This window comes from Callithrix jacchus, chromosome 5 (assembly GCF_049354715.1).
Source record: "Callithrix jacchus isolate 240 chromosome 5, calJac240_pri, whole genome shotgun sequence".
In the NCBI taxonomy this organism is placed as follows: Eukaryota; Metazoa; Chordata; class Mammalia; order Primates; family Cebidae; genus Callithrix; species Callithrix jacchus.
The window spans coordinates 125,657,651-125,671,200 of NC_133506.1; the positions used below are offsets into that span (position 1 = coordinate 125,657,651).

A 13,550-nucleotide genomic window follows, 5' to 3' on the forward strand; every position below is an offset into this window, starting at 1 on the left:
TTAATTTAACTCTCAGTTTTTAACTTGCTGGCTTAACAGGGAATTGACTCTCACTCAAAATTGGGATTCCTAAGGAGTAGAAAGTTTCTGCATCTTAGGCAGTGTAGAAAACATTCAAGGGCTAACCCTGGTGTGGGTTAGCTGCTTCCTTGTAGAGTCTGCTGCTTCTCTGTCTGGGTACTGGCATCTTTGCCAAGATCAGGACTGCCAGTGTTTTGAGTGTAGCCTTCATAGGCTGATCCATTCTGTCTACTGAGGTCTGGTCATTTTCTAAGAAGCTGAGAGGAAATAGGTTTGGATGTCTACTAGTCGTAGGACTCAAGCATCTCTGTAACATACCTGGGTTTGGGGAACTATACTTTTTCCTCATTCTCTGTATTCCTAATATTTTATTTTCTTCAATTCTTCTCTCACTTCTTTCATCCCGTATGAAATACACTTACTATGATCTACTCGAAGCATTTGGGTTTTGAAGACACAAGCCAAAAAATGAAGTTGTCTTCAGACAACTTCAGACTTTTGTTGTGCAACAGAAACACTGTCAGACGAGAGAGCATAAAAGTTTGACTACTTCCTTTGCAGGGAGAAATACAGAGTTCAAAAAGCACATACGTTTATCATTGTCAACAAACTGGCCACACGCCAATTTCGAGGGTGATCAAAAGGGGCATTTTGGAAGTGTTTTCAATTTACTTTTTACCAATTTAAAATGAGTAGACACATTCTTTTCTTAAGATTTCTAGTGGGCAGTTGGAGAAGATAACTCAGAATGGATTTTTAAAGTAAACTTTAAAATTTTAGAATGAATTTAAATTTACAGAAAAATTCTGAAAGTAGTCCAGAGGGTTCCCATATTCCATGTACTCAGTTTCCCCAATTACTAATAGCATACATTTAGTATGGGACATTGTCACAACTGATGAACCAATATGTTAGTATGTTAATTAAAGTCCATACATTATTCAGATTTCCCTCATTTTAACCTAATGTTCTTTTGAGCATCCTATCCAGGAAACCACATTATACTTAGTCATGTTTCCTAGTGCCTCTCTTAGCTGTGACAGTTTCTCAGACTTTTCTTTCTTTCTTTTTTTTTAATAGCCTTAACAGTTTTCTTTATTCTTTTCTTTTTTGAGACAGTGTTGCTCTGTCACTCAGGCTGTGGAGTGCAGCAGTGTGATCTTAGCTCATTGCAACCTCCGCTTACCAGATTCAAGCAATTCTCGTGCCTCAGCCTCCTGAGTACCTGGGGCTACAGGTGTGTACCACCATGCCTGGCTAATTTTTGTATATTTTGGTAGAGACACAGTTTCACCATGTTGGCCAGGCTGGTCTCAAACGCCTGGCCTCAAATGATCTGCTTGCCTCAGCCTCCCAAAGTGCTGGGGTCACAGGTATGACCCCATCACATCTGGCCAGCCTTAACAGTTTTGAGTAGTAGTAGTCAGTTTGAAGTACACCTCAATATTGCACTTTTATGATGTTTTTTTCAGTTACACAGGTGTTACAGATTTTGAGGAGGAAGAACATAGAGGTAAAGCACTATTTTTATTAAATCTATCAAAGGTACCTGGTAGTAACACGACATCAATGTTGCTGCTAACCTTGATCACTTGGCTGAGATGAGGTTTATTACGTTTCTCCACTATAAAGTTATGCTCTTCTCCTTTCCCCACCACTGCCCACTTTCCATTTTTTACTGTTTGGAAGGAAGCCAATATGTGTAGCTTACACTTATGGGGTGGGGAGTGATGGTCTGTCTCTTTGAGGGGAAAATTGCCTCCTATTCCTTAGTTAGTGTGATATTATTATTTATAATAAGAAATATATATTTGGTATTCATCCCCATTTTCTGGCATACAGCTCCTAAAACTTTTAAAATCTCCTAAATGATGTGTGTTTTTGCAAGCTAATGAGATGGCTGGTGGCTCCTGAGGAACCTCAGGATGGGGGCTAGTTGCAGGGAAGTCAAGCCTGTGATCAGAGGACTGAAATTTTCTTTTCTTTTCTTTCTTTCTTTTTTTTTTTTTTGAGATGGCGTCTCACTCTGTGGCTCAGGCTGGAGTGTAGTGGTGCGATCTTGGCTCACTGGAAGCTTCACCTCCTGGGTTTAAGCGATCCTTCTGCCTCAGCCTCCTGAGTAGATGGGGTTATAGGAACAGGCGACCACTTCCAGCTAATTTTTATATTTTTAGTAGAGATAGTGTTTTGCCATATTTTCCAGGCTAGTCTTAAACTCCTGACTTTAGGTGATACACCCGCCTCAGCCTCCTAAAGTGCTGGGATTACAGACAGGTGTGAGTTACCACGCCTGGCCAAAGAGGACTGAAATTATCAACCCTATCTTCTGACCTCCAGATAGGGATGAGAGGTTGAAGGTTGAGTTGACCACCGGTGGCCAATGATTTAATCAATTATGGCTATATATTCAAGCCTCCATAGAAATCCACAATGATAATTTTTGGAGAGCTCCGAAATTGGTGAGTATGTTAGTGACCAGGTTTGTTATGCCTGTGTGCAGCAAGCTAATTATTGAGATGACAGGTTTTGGAAAAAAGAAAAAATTTTATGCACAAGACTGCCAAGAGAGGAGATGGAGAACAGATCTCAAATCTGCCTCCCCAAAGATGAGATTTTAGAGATATTTATGGGATAAAGGTATAAAGTGGTCCAAAACATGGGGAAAGGTGACTGGGGACAAGGAAAAGCAAGGTGTGCTGGTCTATTTTGCATTGCTATAAAAGAATACCTGAGAGTAAGTAATTTATAAAGAAAAGAGGTTTAATTGGCTCACAGTTCTTCAGGCAGTACAAGCATGGTACCTGTATCTGCTTGGCTTCTGGGGAAGCCTCAAGAGTTGACAACAATGGTAGAAGCTAAAGGGGGAGTAGGCATGTCACATGGTTAGAGGGGAGGCAAGAGAGATGCAAGGCTTCTTTAAGCAACCAGCTCTTATTTGAACTAATAGAGTGAGAACTTTTTACCAAGGGGATAGCACTAAGCCAGACATGAGGAATCCACCTTCATGATCCAAACACCTACCACTAGGCCCACCTCCAACATTGAGGATTGCATTTCAGCATGAGATGAGGAGAGCATAAAACAACCAAACTATATCATGAGGTAACTGTTGATCTGCCCATGTGTAGTCAAGCATCATGGTTCCTAATAGAGCATGTGTTCAGAAAATGGTGGCATTAGTATGATCTAAGGAAGAAATTTTGGCCCTCTGATGTCAAAAAAAGTCATCTCTTGGGCATTTGAGCAGGCCCAGTCACACAGTTGGTGGTCTCAACTACCTTTAACCAGCCTACCCCCAACCCTTAATTCCTGAAAAAGAATTTTAAGCAGCCGTTACCATGGAGACAGATATGTCAGAGATGTTATCTGTAAGAAAGCTGGTGGATTGCTTAGCTGTGTAACTTTTAGCTACATATGTTTTAGGATTACCTAAGAAGTGATTAAAGGCAAGCAAGGCAAATTAAGTTTGATGGATGGGCTTAATCAGGTTAGCCCTCAATTTCAAATAGGTGGAAGTGCTGGGAGGGTGGGGTGCCCGGAGAAGGCATGGAAGCTTCATGCTTCTTTCTCCATACCCCATCTTATGCATCTCTTCCATCTGGCTGTTCCTGAGTTGTATTTCTTGTATTAAAATTGGTAGTCCAGCAAGTAAACTATCTTCGTGAATTCTGTAAGCCATTCTAACAAATGCTTGAATCGGAGGAGGGGGTTGTGGGCACCTCTGATTTATAGCCCATTGGACAGAAGTAGTGAGTAACCAGGGGACCCACCACTTGTGATTGGCGTCTGAAATCCAGGAGTCTTATGAGTCTTTTAAGCTGTGGGGTCTGAGCTAACTCTAGGTGAATAGTGTCTGAATTGAATTGTAGGACACCTAGTTTGTGTCCACAGAGACCTGAAAAATAGCTTGTGGTGGGAAAAAGAAAACCCATAAACAAAAGTAAGGCTTCCAGTCAACAATAGGCAATTAGTAGTTAAGTTCTGGGGGAGTCAAATGTTATACTTGGATTTCCAACTGCATGAGTGGTCAGTGTCTCTAATCCCTGTGTAGTTCAAAAGCTAACTGTGTTATGTCATTTATTTTACGCAGAGTGTTTTAGTTTTATATTCTATGAAAATTTCCTATATTTTTTTCCTCAGTGCTCACCCAATCCCTTTCCTTTATAAGAAATGGTATTTATGACTACTGTTAAGATTAATGAATTCTAATTTCAGTAAGCACACCTAATACCAGGTGATTTTTAGGACTGAAGGAAGTAAATAAATTAGTGTTGCCAACTTAAGAATGTGGCCAAGAACCATGCATTTGAAGTTGTAAACTCAGCATGACCATCTTAAGATTTTCAAGTAAGTTTACTTTTGCCAGATGACCACTTCCTGTTTTCATAAAGAAGAAGAAAACAACCTCTACTAAGGTCTGAAATATCAAATGGCTCTAAAAAACCGTATTTGGTTGATGAAAGTTTAAGGGATTGGCTATGGATGGATTTGATTTCCTTCAAAATACACACAAATTGTGAAATTAAGGTATAAGAGATGATTAAGGATTAAGGCACAGCCTTAGGTTTTTTTTCTCCTTCCCAAAAAGCTTTTGAAAATGCTTCAAGATACTTGAGCATTACCAAAATCATCTTGGGGACTATCTTCTAGTATGTTCTTATCTTGTTCTCTGAAACTTATGTTTAATAATCAGGCTGCTAAAAGTTTTCAGTAAAGTTGTGATCCAGGGATATTATAATTTAGAAATAGATTCATTTAGACCTATGATTACCTGGTATGTCATGTGGGACCATGTATATTCAGTTTTATTCATGCATTCCTCTGGCTTCTGGTGTTGCCTAAGTTGAAATAATGCAAGCCTGCCTCCCCCACTGATGACAACTAAAAATATTTAGATAAGACAAACAAAAAATCAACTATCTGAAGTTACTTAAAAGTCAACAAAAATAGAATGTTATTGAATACAGAAAACACTGGAGAAGTGAGCCTTAAGGGAATGTGTTTTTGCTATTGTTGTTCTTTACTCTTATATTCATGAACTGTGCAATGGTGGCATGGGAGGTGAAAACTCCAGTAGCAACCTCGTTTATTTACCTTAAGGGAGTAGAAAAAGCTGTCCCTGTAGTCTGAATGATGTGAACAGTTGTCTATTTTGTTTATTCATTTTTTTCCTCTTGTTTTGCTTCAGAGCCAGGCCTCAGTAACAGAGAAGCATGAAATTATCAGTGCAGGCATCTAAAATTCAGCTAAAAAGTCTTGTCTTCCTGGCCAGAACAACCAGAAAAAAACGAAAACGAAAACAAAGACAAAAAAAAGTCAATGAGTGTGTGTGGGTGTGGGGGCATCACAGAGAGCAGTTAGCTGAAGAAGACAACACTTAATTCTGTGTCTGGACCCACAAAGGTCCAAGGCTTATCCCTGAGCAGCACATTTGAGAGATAGACCCAAACAAACATAGGAAAGGCCTGAGAACTGAAGGAAGATTTAAACCATTGCCCAAGTTTCAGGCTAATCCCTGAGTGCTGCATTATTCAATATGAAGAACAGGGAGAATAATTTATTAGGATACTAATGAACAGAGCCTCTCACACCTGTAGAATAATATCCAAAATTCTAATGTATCATTAGAGTTTCAGAATGATAGGAAAAAGTTGGTGGAGAGAATACATATAAGGTAATAATGGCTTTAAACTTCCCAAATATGGGGGAAGACAAACATTTACAGATTAAAGAAGTTCAGCAAACCCCGAACTGAATAAATGCAAAGGAATCCATGCCCAGACATATCATAGTCAAAATGCTGGGACAACAATAAAAACAAAGACAAAAAAAACTTGAAAGAAGCTAGTGGAAAATGACATGTTACATGCAAGAGAAAATGAAATTTGAATGGACAAAAATCATTGGCAACAGTAAGCCAGTGGCACATAACAAAAGACAGAAAACAAACCACAAACCGATTAATCCAGAATTCCCAGAGAAACTTTCTTTTAAGAATGAAGGCAAAACAAAACATCTCTGATGTAGTTAAACTGAGAATATTCATCACTAATAAACCTGCTCTAAAATGAGTACTAAATAAAGTTCTTTAGAATGAAGACAAACAATGAAGAATGAACAATGAAAGTGACAAATATCTAGGTCAATATTAAAATGACTTTTTCTCCTGTGGAGTTCTTTAAGGTCTGTACTACTTTTTGAAAACAAAATTACCAACATTTTCTGATTTCCTTTTCAGTGCATATAGATATACTATATTTGACAAATATGAGTGGGAGGGTGAGGACATCTGCATATTGGGAAGGTTTCTACATTTTACTTGAAATATTAAACTATTTAGTTCTAACCATGAAAGGTTAAATGTAGGTAGTAAAACTTAGAGCAACCACTGTACAAATTTATGTAAAGAGGTATAAACAAAAGCTAGTAGATAAACTAAATTGAATATTAAATATTCAAACAATTTTTTAAAAGGCAGAAAAAGGGAAAAGGAGGAAAAACAGCAGAGACAAAAGAAAACAAATAATAAAATTGTAGGCCTAAGTTTAACCATATCAGTACATACATTAAATGTAAAGGACCTGAACAAATTAATTAACAGATTATCTAATTGAATTAAAAAAGAGATAATTTCCAACTATATGATGTCTACAGTTTAAATATAAAGGCATAGATGGGTTAGAAGCAAAAGGAAGAAAACATAAACAATAGTCTTTTCCCAGGAATTGCTATGAGAAGTACACAGAAAACCAGTAAGGCTATAGAATTTCAGAACAACACTATCAATCAGCTTATCTAATGTTTATTGAATACTCCACCCAACAACAGCAGAAGACATGTTTTTTCCAAGCACATAGGAAACAGTCACCAAGATAGTTCAAGATGGACCATAAAACAAGTCTTAGCATATTTAAAATAATTGAAATTAATCAAACTGTGTTCTCTGATGGAATTAAGCTAGAAGTGAATTCCAGAAAAGTACACAGACACTTTTAAATATTTGGGAATTTAAAAAGACACTTTTAAATAACCTATGGTCAAAGAGGAATTTTCAGAGAAAATTGGAAAATATTAGGAATGGGATGAAATGAAAATACAGTATATCAAAACTTGTGGATTGAGCTATTGCATTGCTCAGGGGGAAATTATAAACTAAATATCTATATTAGAAAGGAAGAAAAATCTGAAATCAATAACCTGAGATTCTACTATAAGAAATTACAAAAGTAAATTAAAACCAAAGAAGCAGAAGAAAGGAAATAATCATTACACTGAAAATCAATAAAACAACAGTGAAAAACAGTGGAGAAAAAAAACCAGGGATGAAAAAGGAGATATCACTGTGGCCTCTGCAGAAAATAAAATGATTATTAAGAAATACTATAAAAAGTTCAGTGCCAAAAACTTGACAATATTTTGTGGCCTTTAACATAAAATTTATTTTACATATTTAAGGTATATCACATGATGTTTTTGGATACATGTGGAGAGTAAAATGGTTACTGTAGAACAGCTAATTATCATATTCATCATCTCACATAGTTACCTTTGGTGTTTTTGTTTTTGTGGCTAGAAAGCTAAAATCTACTCATTTTAGTAGTTAGAAGAAGGGGCCATGACCCAAGAAAACCAGGCAGCCTCTAGAAGATGGAAAAACCAAACAAACAGATTATTTCCTGGAGTCTCCAGCATGCTCTGCTGACAATTTAATTTGGTCCCAGTAAAACTCATCGGGACTTCTGGCTTCCAGAACTGTAAAATTACAAAGTTGTCTTTGTTTTAAGCCACTAAGGTTGTGATAATTTGTTACTGCAACAATAGGAAACTAATCCAACAATGCATTTTGTTCAACATGATTTCATTTTGGTGAAAAATATTTTTCACAGGAAAAAATACTGGGAGACTCTACATTGAAGGATGTCCAGTATTAATAAGATTTTGATTATATCATTTTCTAGGTTTTCTATAATAGACATATATTTTGTCCATAATACATTTTTAAAGAAGAAAATGTAGTTACTGTGAATTTAGTCAAGATACTCAAATGTAATGATGAAATATATGTACTCTATATCATTTCTTAAAAAATTTAGAAAGAGCATTATCAATTATTGTAAAAGAATAACCTTCATAGACAAAAAAGTGTAAATAGCAACTTAGAACACACTAAAAATTTGACAATTCAGATAAAATGGGCAAATTACTAGAAAGATACAAATTATCATTACCAACTCAAGAAAGAGAAAAGTATGAATATATCTATAACAAGTAGAACCATTGAATTAGTATTTAAAAATCTTCTTAAGAAGAAAATCCCTGGCTCAGATGTCTTTGCTTGTGAGTTACACTGAAGGTTTAAGAAAAAAAGGAAAACAGAAAGTAAAGGGTGAAAGAGTACCTCTCAGCTCATTGTATAAGGCCAACATTACCGTGATGCCAAAACCAGACACAGACATTTAAAAAAATAAACACTATAGACCAATATTACTCATAAACATAAATGTAAAAATTCTCAAGAAAATACTAGCAAAGTGAATCCAGTGCTATATAAGAAGGATATACCTACCAAGGTTTATACCAGGTATGTAAGCTGGTTCAATATGCAAAAAATCAGCCAATGAATTTCATATTATCAACAGCTTGAAGAAGGAAAAACATACGATCTTCTGGATAATGCTTAACACCTGTTCATGATAAAAACTTTTTTTTTTTTTTTGAGAGAGTCTCGCTTTGTCACTCAGCCTGGGGTGCAGTGGCACAGTCTCAGCTCACTTCAACCTCTTCATCCCAGGTTCAAGCGATTCTCGTGCCTCAGCCCCCTGAGTAACTGGGATTATAGGCACACACACCAGCACACCTGGCTAGCTAATTTTTATATTTTTAGTAGAGACAGGGTTTCACTATGTTGCCCAAGCTGGTCTCAAACTCCTGAGTTCAGGCAATCCACCCACCTTAGCCATCCAAAGTGCTAGGATTAGAGGTGTGAGCCACCACACCCAGCCCCATGATAAAAACTCTTATGTAAACCAGGGGTAGAATAGAACTTCTTGGGTGAGATAAATAGCATCTACTAAAAGGTGGCCTAGTGCTCATATCATACTTGATGATAGAATGCTCTCCCTCTAATATTAAAAACAAGGCAAGGATGTCTACTCTCACAATTCCTAATCCACCTCATACTGGAAGTCCTTGCCAATGCAATTATGTAAGCAAAATAAATAAAAAGCATGTAATTTGGAAAGGAAGAACTAACCATGTTTATATTTGCAGACGATATGATTGCCTGTGTAGAAGAGTCTAAAGAGTCTTCAAAAGGGTACTAAAAGTAATAAATGATCCTGGTAAGACTGCCAGATACAAAGTCAGCATACAAAAATCAATTGTATTTCAATATGTTAGCTTTGAAAAAATATAAATTTAAATTAAAAACGGTATAATTTATAACAGCACCAAAGCATTAAATACTTAGGTATTTTAGTTGCACATGATTTCTAACTCTAATTTGTTAATTTATTTTTCCAGAGAATATTTATGAACATAGAACAGCCCAAGCTTGATAAATGGTTGAGTAGGGCTGACCAGGAATTATTTGGATGGGAACTTTTACCCAATCCATAGAGTAAAATGGAACTGGAAGTATAAACACGAGAGTTAATTTCATTGGTTGTTTTTCAAGAAGAGACATTCTATCTTTGGAAGTTAGATTTAAAAGTCAGTAATATAAGCCTGGGAAGGTAGTCCAATAAAAAAATAGCTAAAAAATTGAATTTGTGATGTAGAGTGCAGATTTTCAGACTGTGTTCCATAGATCCACAAGGTTCTGTAGGACTGCCTCAGGGTCATGTGTGTGTGTATGTGTGTGTGTGTGTGTGTAAATGTGAGCGAATAAGATATGTGCATGTGAGTGTATTTACATGTAAATGGGAATGTACATGTAAATGTGTATGTGTAAGTGTGATTGAACAGTAGTGTGCAAATACAAGTGTGCATAAATGTGAGCAAATAGTTTTTTTTTTTGTGTAAATGGGTGGATGGGGATGTGACTGTATGCACATGTGCCTTGGGGAGGAGGAAGAATGTCTACTTCTGTTCTGCCTGCATTTTCCTTTCTCCCACTATCTCAGAGCAGTTTTGCTTGGATTATATTTTCCTGGAGTTCTGTATAAGATTTTTCTTGGAGAAGTTTCATGGCTACTAAAAATAAATATGAGAACCTTGATCAATTAAGCAAAGAAAAGATCACAACAATTAACAAGGATCTCCAATTGCAGGCAGCAGGTAGACAGCAAAGTTCTGCTCAAGAAGCTGGCATTGGATAGAGCCTGAAGAATTTTTCCATGACCTTATCAGAGGCAATTTGGGCTTTGAGGACAGCAACCTTAACTACTGAGGATCTAAAGGACTGGTAAGGAGTTCAGTTGTTGATAGGAAAATTACAGGGAACTAGTTAGTAACGTCATTGAGGCAAGAACACATTTTGTGTTAAATTGGGCTATAAAGGTCTGAACCATAACCATGGGAAATATGATCCAGTAGACTATGACTTGAGAGTGGCTTTCGTCCCAGAGAACAGGATGGGGACAAATTTGCAGTAGGGTAATGCCCCTATGCAATGCCCTTCAAAGAGTCATTCTTAGAGTATTTCATGGAGCATCACCTGGGCTATTTGTTTTAAATGCAATTCCTGTGCTCCTCCACCAACCTACTGAATCAGGACCTCAGGCTGGGATCCAGAAACCTTTTTAACAGAGTGCATCCTGATGAATCTGATACCCTCTCAAGTGTGGAACAACTTGCCAAGTTTTTCAAAACTTGTTGCTAAGAATCATGCTGGTGCTTGTTAAACATTCAGCCTTTTAGGCCCTTTCACTAAAGGTGCTGGGTGGAGATGAAACTGGGTGATTTATATGCTGGGTTATTCTTATTTTAGTTAATACCATGAGGAATATCAAGGTAAGAGGCAAATTTGCAAAGTTTCTGGCTTTTATTGAATAATTGTTATTTTAAAGGTAACTCACAAAGAATGTTAAAAATCATTTTCAGATTTTCTTCCTCTCACTAGGAACAATTTCCCGAAAGTGTCATCATGAACAATTTCATGAATATGAAACAAAAATCAGGTGTGACATAAAGTGTGGGCTTTGGTAGAGAAGACTAGGGGTCTACTTGCCATTATTTGCATAAATATGCCATATCATTTGCAAGTTAAATCAGCTCATATCAAATGCCATTGATTTCTACTTTTGCACAGAAACCATTTATTAACCCCAAGGGATTCTTCACTTATGTATAACACACACATGTTAGAATGTTTTGTTGTATATTTCCCTTGGAAATTTACTGGATAAAAGCAAGGGTTATTTCCAAAAAAATTTTGGATGTATGCTCCTTTGTTTCATATGTGAGTAAGTGGGACACACAGAAATAAACATTTATTTGCCACATTTCTTTTGTTTTAATTTCTGGGGTACATGCATGTTTGTTATATAGGTAAATTGCACCATGGTGGTTTGCTGTACCTATCAACCTATCACCTAGGTATTAAGCCCAACATGCATTAGCTATTTTTCCTGATGCTCTCCCTCCCCCTACCTCCCTACTATAAGCCCCAGTGTGTGTTGTTCTTCACCCCATGTCCACATGTTCTGATTGTTAAACTCTCACTTATGAATGAGAACATGCAGTGTTTGGTTTTCTGTTCCTGTTAGTTTGCTGAGGATAATGGCTTCCAGCTCCATCCATTTCCCTGCAAGTAACATGATCTTGTTCCTTTTTATGACTGCATAGTATTCCATGGTGTATATGTACCATGTTTTCTTTAGTCTATCATTGACACGCATTTGGATTGATTCCATGTTTTTGCTATCATGAATAGTGCTGCAGTGAATATATGTATGCAGTTTTCTTTATAGTAGAATGATTTATATTCCTTTAGGTACCTACCCAGTAATGGGGATTGCTGGGTCAAATGGTATTTCTGGTTCTAGGTCTTTCAGGAATCACCACACTGTCTTCCACAATGGTTGAACCAATTTACATTGCCACCAGCATGTAAAACCATTCCTATTTCTCCACAGCCTCACCAGCATGCCATGCTCCTTAGACATTAATGTGCGTATGAATCACATTGAGTTCTTGAAAAAATACAGATTCTGATGAGCCTGAGGTGGGGGATGAGATTCTACATTTGTATTCAGCCCCTAGGTTATGCCAGTACTGCCGGTCCTCAGACTACCCTTCCCATAGCAAGGGGCTATCATACAGCATTCTATCCTGAGAGAGGTGACTGATAAACTCTATACTGCTGCTGTCTGTGAGGGCCATTAAGGAAACGCAAATTCTGTATGAATTTCACACAAAAGAAGATGAATGAAAACGTACCCTACCTTAAAGAACCACAGACAGGAGCAGAGAGTGCAGTTAAAAAGTGCACATGTACCCCAAAACCTAAAATGCAATAAAAAATTAAAAATAAATTATTTTAGAGTAAAAAAAATCTATTTATATTTTTTATTACCTCCATTTCAATACATTTCATTTTTATATTTGTATATTTTTATATCATACAAGTACATAGGTATATTCATGTTTTGTTATATATATATACACATGTATACACATATATATTAGATCACTATTGTAGATGATAGGCTTTATATATATGATTAATAAATAAATTCACATATAGGAAAAAAAAAGTTAACACAACATTATGCAATTTCCCAGAGCTCTGAATAACTGCTTGGAGCAAGCCTTGCCAATAGAAATCTCAGCAGGGAATTAGCAGGTGCTGCCTCTACAGATGGTTTGAGAAGCCAAGGCTTTGGTCTGGGGCAATGAGAAAAGAGAGATTTGGGGCTTCTCACTATTCCTGAATAACTGTGAATTTGGAATGATACTTTTAGCCACCATATAACCTGGGAGGGTTGGCAGCCTAGAAACACTTGTGTATAGTTACAGGGTAGGAATGGGTAGAGAAGAGAGGTTGGTGTCAATGTGGAGGCCTCTAGTAAACTGAGCTTTTGATTTCCACACTGGACAACGAGGGCCACATAAGCGATATTCTTCTAATACAATCAATGAATTTTCAGAGTTCCCTTAAAAATCGTTTCCATTGTAAATTTGACTTGACCTTGTTTCCTCATGACTGCCACCACTAAACCTCAATTGTCTTTACTTCTTTCTGGGTAGGGAGCTTTAGTTTCATACAGTTAGTTTTTCACTGTATTCCTTCTAGTGAATATTGTAAAAGTTTTATTTCTCTTCTACAGAATAGAATATGCTTGCTTCAATGTCCTTGGCCGCAAAACTTAGGTGAGTTTTTATCTCAATATATTATTAGCTTTTCCATAGAAATTATTTAATTCAAATTATGCACCATGGCAGAGAGTGCAAAGGCTGAGAAAATTTAATGGGACAAAGTCTATCTTCAAATTTCTTATTACCTAGTAATTTTAAGTACATGTTAATTGAAGGATTTTGGGTTTTGGAATTGTTATTCTTTAATGAAATTTGGAATAAAGGGACTG

General features: G+C 36.7%; 1 long non-coding RNA gene across 1 annotated transcript in view; it reads left to right on the forward strand.

The window, feature by feature from the left end:
• Window positions 1–13,550, forward strand: part of LOC103793351 (uncharacterized) — a 175,088-nt gene that overhangs the window by 47,310 nt on the left and 114,228 nt on the right. The window contains exons 2-3 of the long non-coding RNA XR_008481670.2: window positions 10,293–10,426; window positions 13,293–13,335. This is a non-coding gene — a long non-coding RNA (uncharacterized LOC103793351). The remainder of the gene's footprint in view (window positions 1–10,292; window positions 10,427–13,292; window positions 13,336–13,550) is intronic.